The 15,134-nt window shown below is 41.4% G+C and overlaps 1 protein-coding gene across 2 annotated transcripts in view; it reads right to left on the bottom strand.

The window, feature by feature from the left end:
• Positions 1–14,216, bottom strand: part of IL16 (interleukin 16) — a 93,080-nt gene extending 78,864 nt beyond the window's left edge. Inside the window, exons 1-2 of one of the 2 annotated variants that reach the window (XM_033920192.1) lie at positions 14,167–14,216; positions 12,620–12,703 (exon numbers count right to left, since the gene is read on the bottom strand). The gene's annotated coding sequence lies outside the window, so the exon portion shown is untranslated. Of the gene's footprint in view, positions 1–2,750; positions 3,036–12,619; positions 12,704–14,166 lie in introns of those variants that run through there. The other variant, XM_033920193.1, reaches the window with a different exon arrangement.
• Between the last annotated feature and the right edge of the window lie 918 nt (positions 14,217–15,134).

The following is a 15,134-nucleotide window of genomic DNA, read 5'->3' on the forward strand; positions in this document are numbered from 1 at the left end:
TTGTATGAGCATCGGAGCTGTTGGTGTCATTACTAAAACCCGCGCTATGCATTATAGGAATTCTATAAACGTGGGAGCTCTTGGCGTCACTGCTAAAACCCACGCTATGCGTTATAGGAATTCTATGAGCCTCGGAGCTGTTGGCGTCGCTGCTAAAACCGGCACTATGCGTTATAGGAATTCATTCAGCGTCGATGCTGTTGGCGTTCCTGTTAAAACCCGCGCTTCACTTTATAGGAATTCTATGAGATTCGGAGCTGTTGGCATCGCTCTTAAAACCTGGGCTATGCGTTAAATGAAATTCTTTGAGGATCGGAGCTGTTGCCGTCGCTGCTAAAACCCCCGCTATGCATTATAGGAATTCTATGAGCCTTGGAGCTGTTGGCGTCGCTGCTAAAACCGGCGCTATGCGTTATATGAATTCTATTAGTGTCATAGCTGTTGGCGTCACTGCTAAAACCCGCGCTATGCTTTATAGGAATTCATTTAGTGTTGGTGCTGTTAGCATCGCTGCTGAAAGCTGCGCTATGCGTTATAGTAAGTGGTTCCCAAACCTGTCCTGGGGGACCCCCAGCCAGTCAGGTTTTCAAGATATCCCTAATGAATATGCATGAGAGAGATTTGCATATTATGGAAGTGACAGGGATATCTTGAAAACCTGACTGGCTGGGGGGTCCCCCAGGACAGGTTTGGGAACCACTGCGTTATAGGAATTCTAGGAGCGTCGGAGCTGTTAGTGTCGCTGATAAAACCAGTGCAATGCATTATAGGTATTCTATGAGCATCGGAGCTGTTGGCGTCGCTGCGAAAACCCAGGCTATGCGTTATAGGAATTCTATGAACATGGGAGCTGTTGCCGTCGCTGCTAAAGCCGGCAAGTGGTAAAACAGGAACCTCACTGACCTGACGGACCTCACGTATCTAAACCCGCACGTCCTTAAAAATCTGAGGTCCGTGCCACTTGTAGTCAGTTTCTGGCTCCGACAGACCTCGATGACAATTTAGCGCTGACGGATCCGTCTCAGCATAGGGAGGGAAAAGTATTAAGATCCGTCAGCGCTAAAATGTCATTGAGGTCTGTCAGAGCCAGAGACTAGTGCTCTATAACGATCCTGACCGTCTGTAGATGGCCTGCACGTACTTAAAGAGCGACCTCTTTTTTTGTTGCTGTTTTTACTCTCCATGCCCGGCAGAGCACTACTTTGTTTTTTCTTTGCAAGTCTGTCATTTTATTCAGTGAATCGTTGCCTGCCTACATTTGCATGCCGCTCCCCCTCATTTGCATGCGCGGATCGGAGGATGATCAGTACAGAGGTTAGTGAATCAGGGCGGAGAGAAATCGGGTCGCAAAGGAGTCGCTAAGGGGTCGGAAGTTAATCGGTGGGCTTAGTGAATCTAGCCCTTACTACCTAATAAAACAGGTATTGGTAAGTGATCACATGGTAATTTTCTTTATTATTTAAATGACTGCACAATCATCCATTTGACTGCTGTGGTAAAAAATGGCCCATATTCTCTAAATGGTACCTTAACTGAGGTGCCGGTAAGCACCCTACCGGCGCCTAACTTAAGTTGAAAACGTTGTTTAAAAAAAATAAAAAAAGCACTTTAAAATGAAAAATGTAGGCCCCTACCTGCCCCTTCAAAATGGCACCTGCTTCGCACCTACGTTGTGATGCCGAACACCACTGTAGACGTGGCTAAGACCGGACATGACATTAGATGTCATAAAGTGCCTCCGTAAGCGCGAGTCGCATGAAAGTTAAGTGCCAAAAACATAGGCCTTGAAATTCCTGGTCTACATTTCTAAGGCCTACATTTTCTGAAGCCCTGACTCTACAAACGGTGTCGTCGCGCGATTGGCAGATGATCGGTGGCCGTTTTTAAGGTGGTCACCTACAACAGCCACCGTTTATAGAATCTGGGCCTTAGTTTATGGGAAAATCCATCCCCTTTATTAACTTTGCTTCATTTCACACATTCATGTTAATAAAGGCTCCCTTTTTACTAAACATAAGAACAATACTGGGACAGACCGAAGGTCCGTGAAGCCCAGTATCCTGTTTTCAAAAGTGACCAAGCCAGGTCCCAGGTACCTGGTAGAAACTCAAAGAGCAGCAACATTCCAGAGCTGATATTGTGATGTCATAATGCCCTATTCCACCAATGGCTAAGAGCCAACTTCATCAGTGATGTCACAATGGCTTGACTGTCCTATACTTAAGAACATAAGAATTGCCATACTGGGACAGACCAAAAGGTCTATGAATCCCAGTATCCTGTTTCCAACAGTGGCCAACCCAGGCACCAAGTAGATCCCACGTAGCAAATATTATTGACCTGTTATACAGTAGAATGGCCTCCTTTAAGAAGCTTGATCGCCTTGACCATTTTTGTAATTGTGCGATCTATTAAAATCCTATAATATAATATAATATAAGCGGTTTTTAACACCGGCCAGTGTGCAGAATGCTCTGTGCTACTCCAACGCTTATAGACCTCTATGACCATCAGAGCAGCGCAGAGCGTTCAGCGTGTCGGCCGATGATAAAAACATTTTATGCAGTTTTGTAAAAGAGGGAGGGGGGTTAAAATGTATTTATTTATTTTTTAAAATTTACATACCGTCTACAACTAAACGGTTTCCATAAAAACACAAAGAATAAAACAAATCAAACATAAAAACTGGATATCATTCTCCATCCGAGTCAGTTTTCTGTTCATGACTTTAGTACAGAAACATTACTTACCATTTCAATTATCAGTATATCAACAGTTTTCATTATTCTTGAGCACCGCAGTAACCTCCTGGGACCTCCCGGCCAGTTCTGTCAGGCACCACGCCACGCCAATATTGGCATAACCCTATGGGGCTGATGGCGAAGCAACAGCTTTAGAAAGTCTCTCCTCTTTGCTGAAAATTTTTGGGCAGAAAATCACGAGTGCCCCAGCATGGATACTCCAATTGCTGCCGTGCTCGTAAACTCCGCCAGCAAGAGCAAACTGTCTCCTTGCACCACGAGCTGAAATCTCAAGCTTTCCTCTTTCAGCTTTTTTTTCCCTAACTTGTACCACAGAAAGCAAAGCCGAGCTGCCCCACACTCTCCAACAGGATATGGAAAATATGCAAAGATGTTTAGATCATCTCCGAGGCTTAAATTCCAAACAGCTATTGGTTCACTGGCTCCTTAAGTTTATAATTTCAGGCAGCAGAACAGTTACCTCAATTATCTGCTTCAGTTGAAATGATTCATTCAGTACTATATATATTTTTTTTATACCAAAGTGGAAACACCTTTCATTGAGTCTGCAAGAGTTCTGGGAGAGATCTTTCTGTGAATACAGTCTATGTGGTGAATACTGCTTATTCTAGGGGAAAAAAAAAAAAATTAACCCAAAGCAGACAAAGCAAGAATTCAGACCTTCCACTGGACATGAAAAAATATACAGATTATATAGCATGATGATGACTGGCTGCTAAGTGAAAAATTTCATGAAGAGTTCAGTTTATTAATATGTAGTTCAAATCTAGTGGGGGGGGGGGGGAAATCATTTTTAAGTTCCCTTACTGAAGCTGAAGAGATGTCAGCTCTGCAGTGTGTTGCCCAAAATGCTTCTCAGTTTGGGCTTCAGAACTGTGTGAACGGAGCCAGTAACCAGTACTGTGTCTCCGAGCGCCCTCATAAAGTCCAAAGCCCAGATTAAATGACACACACCACATCCACAGATGGATTTCCTGGTCTGCTCACTGAATAGCACATAGGTTGAACATTTACAAACATTACAAGTATATAAGTATTGACCATACAAAACTTTTTTTAAACATTACTTTTTTTTCTTTTCTTATATATTAAAAAAAAAATATGTAGGAGGAAAAGACTTCAGACTGTCACTTAACTGGCTTAAAATTTCATCAGTAAACATAGAGATTCAGAGCTACCGTCAGTCAGAAAAACCTCCTCAATTCCATAAATGAATGAGAATTCACAAAAATGAAAAGTGACTACTTAACTGACATGGCAAATGCTCCACGAAGCCCTCCATCTCACAATACAGCTTCCTCAGGAGAAACCATCCGGGAAACTTTCCCAATGCCACAGCTAGGCTCTCAAAACATCCATTGCTTTCCCTCCTGTTTCTAGAACACCACGTCAGATATCTTTTTCAGAGCTGCAAGATTCCCAGGTCCAGAAGGAAGATTTTGAGCCGGTCCTCATGTACTATGCACCTTGCAGCACTGATTTCAATATGTAGAATTAGGGACAGCCGTTACCACACTACTTTGGGATGTAACATATTACACACATCTCCCTTCCAGGAGCTGAGTAACTCGACAGTTCCACACTTCCGTTTCTAATATAGTCAGCAGAAATTAATTTATCTTCTTATACCAGTCAATATGGAAAGGGGTCTGAGGAAAGACAGACCATCTTGAGATCATCGCTGCATAGGGTATACAGAACAGGAGAGAATGTGGCAATTCATTACTTTACATACATTAGAACTTCTAAAGCAGGGATTCTTAACCTTTTATGAGTCACGGACCCCTTTAAGAATCTGATGTAAGCTATGGCCCCGCTTCCCCAGAAATATTCACATTAACACAACTTTGCATGCAAAGAATATAATGTGCTTTATTTATTGAGATTTGGTTGTCTCGTACATATATGACATTGGTCTCAAACCCTTTGCAGGGCCACATTTTGGATTTGTAGGTACTTGGAGAGCCTCAGAAAAAAAAATAGTTAATGTCTTATTAAAGAAATGACAATTTAGCATGAGGTACAACTCTTTATAGTTTATAAATCTTTCCTTTTGGCTAAGTCTTAATAATAATATTGTCATTTATAGCTAGAGCGACATATGATAAGAAACTGTTTTATTTTACTTTTGTGATTATGATAAAAACATACCGAGGGCCTCAAAATAGTACCTGGCATGTGGCCCCCGGGCCGCAAGTTTGAGACCACCGATATATGACATACACAAAGTATTATTAAACTTTAAACAATCTAAAAAAAACCACTCTTTTTATGCAAAAAGTAATGGCCACTCATTTTAATTATGAAATTCAATCCTCTTGTGCAAATTAAAACAGATCTATTACAACTTCACCTACTCTCTCGTCATCTGCGAGAAAAATCAACAGTATCGGGCTATAGAGTGAATATAAATGATCATTTTTATCTGACCCTCAAGGACCCCCTGAAACCCATCCGTGGACCTCTAGGGATCCACGGACTCCAGGTTAAGAGCCCCTGTTCTAAAGTAACCAATGGTTCTATGTGTTAAGAAAACGTAGAACCAGTTCTGTCTTTGCCCTCCATTGCAGGCATGGACTTTTATTTCCAGTGCAATAGGTAAAACATTCTAGACAGGTGACTGGTGTCCCCCATGGCCGCATGCCATCTGAATCCAGTTCGGATTTTTCTCTTGCCTCTTCTGTACTTCACCGAGCTCCTTAGCTCCACCTACAATTTATCCCTTCCGCACACATGCCTGCAGGAGTGTGTTCATTCTGCTCTCCACAAATTATTTTATCCAGTGTTTTTAGTCCTTTTTTTCTTTGTGATTCTTGTACTCAGTGCGTTTCGTTCACTTTGCCTGCATTGAGAACACAAACTTCTGTCTGTAGCCGACAGACCAATCCCAATGGGTACCTATTAGCCAGCCTGCTTAGTTTCTTTGGAATTCAGGGTCATCTCTGAAGTTGTCTCACCTGCTGTTAAGCAGGGGTCGAGCACATGCTGTTAGGTGCCCTTAGGAGGCTTGACAATGTTTCGCAGGGTGCCAGTTGCATCTTCTTGCCTCTGCCCGTCTGGTTGCGCATTTGTCGGTTCGCAGGGGTGGAGGTGCAGTCAGACACAGGGTCTGTCTGGCAGCCCAAAGATCAGCTTTGCAGAGCCATTCCCAGCATGAGGCAGTGATTCTCTGATCCAGCTACTGTTAGAGAACTGAGGCAGGCTGCAGCACAGATCCACAAACAGGTCACAGTGAATATAGGCTGTTACAGCCTGTGGGATGGATCAGGGGAGGTCTGAAAAGTGGGGTTCTGAAAAATCCTAAAATCACCATTTTTTTAAAACTTTGCTAAGTGACGGCCATCTTGGATTTTTAGCAATCTTTTTTCCAAAAGCTCCCTGCTTCTCCAAAACTGCAATTTTTGCCTCAGATCATGTTGGGATGTTGTCCTTAAGGCCTCCTAATGTGAATTCTTGCTAGGATTGTGCAAATTAGGTGCTTCAGGAATGATCTGGCACAGCTTAGCCTCTCCCCTGATCAAGTAGGTGACAAAATGCTCAACTAGCCCGGTGGGGCAGCCTTCTTTCTTTTTGGGGCTTGGCACAGCTGCGGTCCTTCCGCAGCCTCTGAAACACATGGTTAAGTCATCGGAGGGTGCCTATGTGCCCCAGGAGCCGGAGACTTTGAGTTTCTGAAACAGTTGTAATTTTTAAAAAACACACCTTTTCAAAGCAGACATTCCTCCCCTGCACAATGCCACTCTGCATCTGCTGCATCACCCTGTGGCATTGCTTCTCCGGGTATGTTCTTGTCTCAGTCAGCCATTGTTCCTGATTTGCCAGATCCTGTTCTTTATACCGATCCCTTATTTCAAGGTGCAGTGCTTCCAATGACAGGGGACCAGGGACTGGATGTGACCATATGTGTCTGTTCCACTGGCTGCAGGACACCTTTTTGGTTGGAGGGTTCCATGCAAACCAGCCTCTGGCCCTGATCCTAGGCTATCTAAATCCTGATGCACTACTAGGCAAAATATGAATAGTGCCACAGCCCCTGTGTGGCCATTCTACTTCCTATGGTCTGTTTATTCATATTGATCTTTGTGAGAAGTAAAACAAATGAAAGGCAAAGCTGATGTCGCAAGGGATTTTATTGAAAGTTCCTATGGGAAGTCCCAGTTAGGATCCTGGTTTCAGCAGAACATTGCCTTCCTCAGGGGACATACCAAACTAAAATAAATATAATAAACAAAATATATTAAAATGGTAAGACATACAGAATATGATAAACAAATCATAAAAAAGATTAACACGAACAAAATATTTTAAAAACATTTAAAGTACAGAACCATAATTAGTATACTTAAGGAAATCATTAGTATACATTAAAAAAAAGTGGTAAATATCATATATCATGGTCAAAGGAGGTCTTAAAAAATATTTAAACAAGGATAACATACCTGATAACAGGACATAACAGTGGTATCTCTATTTCAGGTAGTCTTGAAAAAGACCTAAATAAAGATAAGATCATCCTGAAACCATATACAGTACTCAGATAAACTTATAATCTAAAAACAAGAGTGAGGGGTGATGGAGTTTTTTGTGGGAGCTCATGGGGCTAGATTCAAGAAGCAAACTGATCGTTAACTCCTGAGCTATGCAAAATGTAGAGATGCATATTCCCAAAGCTGCCATATTCCAAATCACTAAACCGAAAATAAAATGTTTATATACAAGGGTTCTTGAAAAGCTTTTTAACGCTTTCATATTTTTGCGCTCAACCAAAAACATTCTTTTCCGATGTCATTAAGAAGTCAGTAGGACGCTGGGAAAAATGTATCACAAAACAGGGTGATTATGTGGAAAAGTGATGTAATTTGCTTTTGAGTTATTTAATAAATAGTGTTTTAAAAAAACGTGGCTAGACATTTTATTTTTCTATTTGCATCAGTTCTGTTCTCTTTATTTCACTTTCTTCTTGTTGGTCTTCTAAGAAGTCTCCTTTTCCTTCTTTCTTCCTGTTTTTTCCACTTCCCTCTCGGACATTGATCTTTTTCTTTCATGTACAAAAACTAGGAGACACTCGACAAAGTTAGAGGGAAATACTCTTAACACCAATAGGAGGAAATTTTTTTTCACTCAGAGAATAGTTGCCAGAGGATTCGGTAAGAGCGGACAGCGTAGCTGGCTTTAAGAAAGGTTTGGACAAGTTCCTGGAGGAAAAGTCCATAGTCTGTTATTGAGACAGACATGGCGAAAGACACTGCTTGCCCTAAATCGGTAGCATGGAATAATGCTACATCTTGGGTTTTGGCCAGTGTACTAGTGACCTGGATTGGCCACCGTGAGAACGGACTACTTGGCTTGATGGACCATTGGTCTGACCCAGTAAGGCGATTCTTATGTTCTTATGTAATTAGCCTAATTACTCATAGGTTAGGTTAGTTTATTTATATCCCATATTTCCCAAGGCGGGTAACAAAAAGATACAAACATAATCAAAAATCACATACATTTCAACAATATCAACCATCATAACACATCAACCCCCCTTGTAACATCATCATATACCAGAACTTGTAAAATGTTAACCCTAACCCTACACACAAACTGTTGGTACTATTATTAATGATGACATTATCAGATGCACACTGTTATTCTCTTCAATTCGTTGTATGTACAGCTCTATTCATTGTATCTACAGCTATTATTTATTGTATTTACAGTTTCTATTTAATGTAAACCGCCTAGAAGTCGCAAGATTGCTGGCGGTATATAAGAATAAAGTTATTATTATTATTATATAAATAATATAAAATCCCATGAAAATCACAAAGAGGCTACCAGTGCCTCCCCTAGACACATACCAGTTTAGGTTCCATATTTCATCCTACAGAAAAGATGTTTTTTCAGCATTTTTTTTTTAAATTGCTCAAATTTGTTTGCTGTCGTATGTACCCTGAAGGCCCACACATGAAAACATACTAACTCTAGACACGGGACAATCGCAGTGATTTCACTGCTGGAATAACTAGATCAGCGTTGAAAAAGACACTCTAAGCCAGGGGTGCCTGGCTGGGCGGAACTTCCTCTCCGATGGCAGAATTGACGTCGGGGAGAGGAAGATTGATCGGCCCGAAGCAGAGAGAGCATGGGGCAGCGTCGGCTTCGGCTTTGGGGCCTGTTATCCGTTGGTGGCGTTTGGGTCCTGTTCCCCGATGGCAACGGCAGTGGCAGTGGTTTGGGGAAGGGCAGGAAGAAAGAAAGAAAGGGGGCAGGCAAGGAGACAGAAGGAAAGAAGAGAAACAGAAAAAAAGAAAGGGGGCATGAAGAGAGAAAGAAAGGGCAGGGAGAGAAGAAGAAAAAGTTGGGGGAGGGAATGAGGGTTGGAGGAGAGGAAGCATACAGGCTGAAAGAAAGATTGGAGGCACAGTCAGAAGAAGAAAGTGCAACCAGAGACTCATGAAATCACCAGACAAGGAAGGAAAAATGATTTTATTTTAAATTTAGCGATCAAAATGTGTCTGAATTTATATCTGCTGTCTATATTTTACAATATGGTCCCCTTTTACTAAACCACAATAGTGGTTTTTAGCGCAGGGAGCCTATGAGCGTCGAGAGCAGCGCTTGGCATTCAGCGCAGCTCCCTGCGCTAAAAACTGCTATCGTGGTTTAGTAAAAAGGGAGGGGGTGGGTATTTGTCTATTTTTGTATGGTTGTTACTGAGGTGATAGTGCTTAGAGTCATCTGCTTTGACCTCTTTGAAAAAACCCCGGAATAGGAATGATAATTAATAATTCTATGCGTACAGTGTGCGTTGTGTTTTTTTAAAATTTTATTGTTGGTAGATCATTTTGACTTGGTCATTTTAAAAGTAGCTCACGAGTCAAAAAAGTGTGGGCACCCCTGCTCTAAGCAACCGTCTATTTCGGTGTTTAGATTGCTTTCACTGTTAAAAGCCAAGTAACATGCTGAAGAGTTTGCTTTTGCTGCAAATTAATCTGGCACAGGATGGGAAAAACTCGTGCGTGAGAGAGGACCGAATTTCACACTCTTGGAGGCTTTTAAACTTGTCCTGCCAGCTCCAGATTCATAAGTTGCAGCACTGTGGGCTGTCGGAGAACTAAAGAAGCTGTTGTATTACGTCGGCCGATATAGTGTTTCATTTCTCAATGTAAACAACTCCGTGTTAGGTCAGAGAACTGATATTATGGGCAAATTAGCTTTCCCTGGACTCCGTCGCTGTAATGAATGCCTGCTGTGTTCTACAAAATAATTGCTAGAAGGGAAAAAGTTACAGATCTAGTGAACGTAAAAAAAGGGCTGGTCCCTTGTAGGCCCATTTTAGGCGAAGCTCGAACGAGTGCTGGGATTTTCAGACGTTTCTGCAATTCTCTGTTCCGCAAGGACATTCAGCTCCCTCAAACGTGCCAGGTTTTTATCACATGATACAGAAAGTTAGTCGTGCGCGGGCGGACTGCGCCTAGTGGGCGTCACAGCAGTCAATAAACAAAGAAGCTATTTTAATAGTCACAGGACTTAGATTTATGGAATCAGCGTTTCAAAGACATATTTGAATTATTCCAGTTATTTTTCCCACACAAAATACCTCAAAAATAAAGTGCATTGAGGCCAGTATTTGATCGCAACGATCCTTGTCATGTCTGGAACATAAGAATAGCTTTACTGGGTCAGACCAATGGCCCATCAAGCCCAGAAGCCCGTTCTCAGCGTGGCCAATCCAGGCCACTAGTACCTGGTCAAAACCCAAGGAGTAGCAACATTCCATGCTACCGATCCAGGGCAGGGCAGGGCAGTTCTGAAAAAATAAGAACAAAACTGAAAGCTATGCAAAAGATGAAATAGGCAGGTCGAGGAACCTTTCCCAGAACCCTCTTCTGGTACAGTTTCTGGGAAGGAGATCTTAGGCCACTCTTTAATATATTTTCATTAATGGTACTTAGTAGAGAATGACACGGTGACAAAATTCATCACCGTTCCCGTCCCCGCGGATAACCGCGGGAAATAATCCCATGTCATTTTCTAGTGTCTATTTCAACCTCGGTCCTTCTACACCAGCATTCTTCAAAGCAAAGCTTGTGGGTCAGTGGTTGTGGCTATTCATACTCTGATTCTTATGGGAGCCAAGGATAATGAAGCCATTGTGACATCACTGATGTGATTGGCTCTTAGGCACTGGTGGAAAGAGGCATTATGACATCACAATATCTGCTCTGGATACCAGAGACTGTCATTCTGTAGTGTCTGTCTCAACCTCAGTCCTTCTACACCAGCATTCTTCAAAGCAAAGCTTGAGGGTCAGTGGTTTTGGCCATTCATACTCTGATTCTTCCCTCTCTCCTTAAAGAATGACATGAAGATGGTTTCCCGCGGTTATCCGCGGGGATGGGAACGGTGATGAATTTTGTCATCATGTCATTCTCTTGTACTTAGCAAACAGCTGCAGATCATCAAAGCATGGTGATCTAGTCTTCGTTTTACCCATAATTGTGTGTCCCCAAAAAGTAAAAACCAATTAAATTGATCAGCTAATACTACAGCCATCTGGAAAGCCTAAACTAATACAAGTAATGCTCAGAGGGAGTGCTCTTGGTAAATGGCTCTAGATTTGAAATTTTATGGAAATAGTGTCCCCCAGTCTCTCCAAAACACAGTCCACCCGATATTCAATGCTGTAAAACCAGACAGAAACAGCTCCTGATTGGTTAAATAGCGTTTGGCCGGCTATCTGCTATTTTGGAACAGGAATAAGCTAGAGCAGTGGTCTCAAACTCAAACCCTTTGCAGGGCCACATTTTGGATTTGTAGGTCCTTGGAGGGCCTCAGAAAAAATAGTTAATGTCTTATTAAAGAAATGACAATTTTGCATGAGGTAAAACTCTTTATAGGTTATAAATCTTTTCTTCTAGCTACGTCTTAATAATATTGTAATTTATAGCTAAAGAGACATATGATCAAGAAACTGTTTTATTTTACTTTTGCGATTGTGATACACATACCAAAGGCCTCAAAATAGTACCAGGTGGGCCGCATGTGGCCCCCGGGCTGCGAGTTTGAGACAACTAAGCTACAGTAAAGTAATCTTGCCTTAATGAACAAGATTAATCTAATAGCTCAAAACTGAAAAAAAAAAAATGGACCGAGTTTTGGAAAAGTGCTCTTCCATTCTACTCCACTTGGGATTTTGTAGACCTCTGTCATATCCCCCTTAAGCCATCTCTTCTCCAAGCTGAAGAGCTCTAACCTCTTAAAGCCTTTCCTCATGAGAGGAATTCCAGTCCCTTAATCATTTTGATCACCCTTCTTTGAACCGTTTCTAATTCTGCTAAATCTTTTTTGAGATACAGTGACCAGAATTACACACAACACTCAAGGTTAGGTCGTACCATGGAGCGATACAGAGGTATTCTAATATTCCTTGTCTTATTTTCTATTCCCTAATAATTCCTAGAATTTTGTTTGCTTTTTTTGGCCACCAGTGCTCACTGAGGAGATTTCAACACATTATCTATGATGACATCTTTTTCTTGGGTGTTGACTCGTAAAGTGGAACCTAATATCAAGTAACTATGATTTGGCTTATTTTTCAATGCAAGAAGTAGGGATGAACAAAGGAAGTCCAACAGAACAAGGAAGCACCCAAGGTAAAAAAAAAATCCCGATTTATTACATTAGTGCATAGAAAATATGCAGGCACCATGTTTCAGCAACAATATGCCTGCCTCAAGGGTCATCAAGATATATAATGGAACATTAAAACAATATATACTTACTAAAATAAACTATATCAAATATATGAAAAAATATCAAATGAAACCATGTTTAAAAGTTACATATGTTGGTGTTTTTCCTACCTTCTTAGCACGTTCGCTAGCTCTGATTCAGAGGTGAGCTCTCCATTTTCTTTTTCAACTTTTTTGGGTTAAACTTTGCAAATCCTACAATTGAGTTTACAACAGAATGTTTCTTTAATGCATTTTTATCAATAGATCGAAGCATAATTTTTGTTGATTAAGGTCTTTCTACGCCAGTGTCCGTTTTTCGCACATTGTATAGAATCCAATTGTGTATCCAATTAACCTTATGATACAGCTTAATTATATTCAGTGGCATAGTAAGGGAGGGGAGCGAGGGGGCGGTCCACCCCAAGTGCCGTGTTGTGGGGGTGCCAGCACCCTTCCTCCTCTCTGCTCCCCCTCCGCCTCTTCCCATTCCTCCCCTTCTCGTACGCGCCTCCTTCCCTTCACCCATTCCTCTAAGTTAGAGTTGTTGTTTGCGGCAGTCAACAAACATGCTCTTCACCCATTGGCTCTCCCGCTGATGTCACTTCCGGTTCCTGCACATTGTTGAGTGCCGCGAGCAACAACTTCAACTAGATACACAGGGGGAAGGAGCGGGAGGGAGTGGAGATGAGGGCAGGGGTGCCACCTCTCACCTCACTACGCCACTGGTTATATTATTTGCACATAATTTCTTTGTTAAGCCCCTCTTGTTCCTTGGTATGTTGCAGTTACTTGAAGGCAGCACATGTATTGTAACTACACTGATACCTGTGGTTGTTCACCACCTTAACATTGCGGTATGTTACACTGAGCTGATATGTTTAAGTCTTTTGCATTTAACCCCCCCCCCCCAAAAAAAAAAAAAAAAATTTGCTTTGCTTTACGATGCAGTTGTTTCTATATACAAGAGGATGCTGAAAAGTTCTGACCCAACCATCCAACTAATTAAATTCTGTAGCCGAAAAGAGTTTTATCTGATTTCGTTAAGTGCTAACTTGCCGAAACGAAATTCTCTGTTTTGACATTGGTTCTATCACCAATTGAACCATATCCACGTCATTCTCTTCCTGGCTGGGCTGAGAACTTTTCAGCACCCCCTGGTAGTATGGAGACTTCCAGTTTCTGGTAACCAGAGCTGAGATTGTGATGTCATATTGCCTCATTCCACCATTAAGAACCAACCTCATCAGTGATGTCACAAGGGCTCGATTACATACAAGGGGGTGCTGAAAAGTTCTGAGCCCAACCATCCAACTTCTTTCATTCTGAGCGTTATTTTTTCACTGTAGCTGAAAAGGTGTTATTTTATGTCGTTAAGTGCCAATTTAAAGAAACAAAATTCTATGTTTTGACATTGTTTCAGATCCATTGATTGAAAAATATCCGTCATTCTCTTTTCAGCACCCCCTCATATGCAACTCCTATTTTGATTAATCCCCTACTTTACAAAACCGCGCTAGCGTTTTTAGCGCCGGACCACGGCAGTAAAAGACATACAAACATTAAAAACATTCAAACTTGCTTTTGGTGTGTAAAGCAAAAAGCAATTTCATAAAACACTGCATATAAGTATACTAGATACATAAATAGAACAAAAAAAATAGCATCCTATGTTTCACCTTTTTTCATTTTGTCCCTCCAGGGATTCAAGACAAAATTAGATAACTTCCTGTTGAACTGGAACGTATGCAGGTAAGGCTAGACTCAGTTGGGGCACTGATCTTTGACTTAGGGGCCGCCGCGGGAATGGACTGCTGCGGCAATTCTTATGTTCTTAGCTGTAGTAATTAAAAAAAAATAATGCTTTAAGAAATACAATTCATACAGCGCACACACTGCTTCTTAAAATGAGTCTTAGAGAAATGACAATTTGCCTGTTAGCTAGAATTTAAAATAAATAAAAATCAAGTTTTAAAGTTCAAGTTTTATTAAAATTTTGATGTATCGCAATATCATAAATTCAAAGCGATTTACAATTAAAAACGGGGTCTCGGTTATTAACTACCACAAACACACAGACATTTCGGACTTCTACATAGGGGAAGAAGCATAGTAAACATGAAAGATAAGTACAATGGGAAGGTAAACATTTTAAAAGTGCAATAAAAGGAAAAAGGAAACCCAAAATTTTGTAGTTTCTCAAGGCCTTGGGGCAAAGGAAACAAAAGTTTCGGCAATGAACGGGGTCAAAAAAGAAGCCGGCGAGGATTATGTCTTATATTTACTTAGAGATTTTCTTTCTTGATAAATGCTGGTAGAGTTCCTTATTCTGGGCGCGATAACAGCAAAGATCGTATCTTGTCTGGTATTTATTATTCTAAGCATTAAGATTCACTCCTATGCTGATGACCTTCAACTATTGCTCCCCCTAGGTGACGATCGGCCAACCCAACTCACTAACCTCCTACACTGCCTCTCTGATATGAAAAACGGGATGACAGCCAATAAACTCCAGCTGAATGCCTCAAAGACTGAACTACTCTGGATCAGGAAAAAGAACACTACTTTCATCCGTCCGACACTATCCTGGGAATCCACCCCCTTAACAGCAAAAGACCAGGTTCAAAATCTTGGAATTATACTGGAT

The sequence above is a fragment of the Geotrypetes seraphini genome, chromosome 14 (genome assembly GCF_902459505.1).
Source record: "Geotrypetes seraphini chromosome 14, aGeoSer1.1, whole genome shotgun sequence".
In the NCBI taxonomy this organism is placed as follows: domain Eukaryota; kingdom Metazoa; phylum Chordata; class Amphibia; order Gymnophiona; family Dermophiidae; genus Geotrypetes; species Geotrypetes seraphini.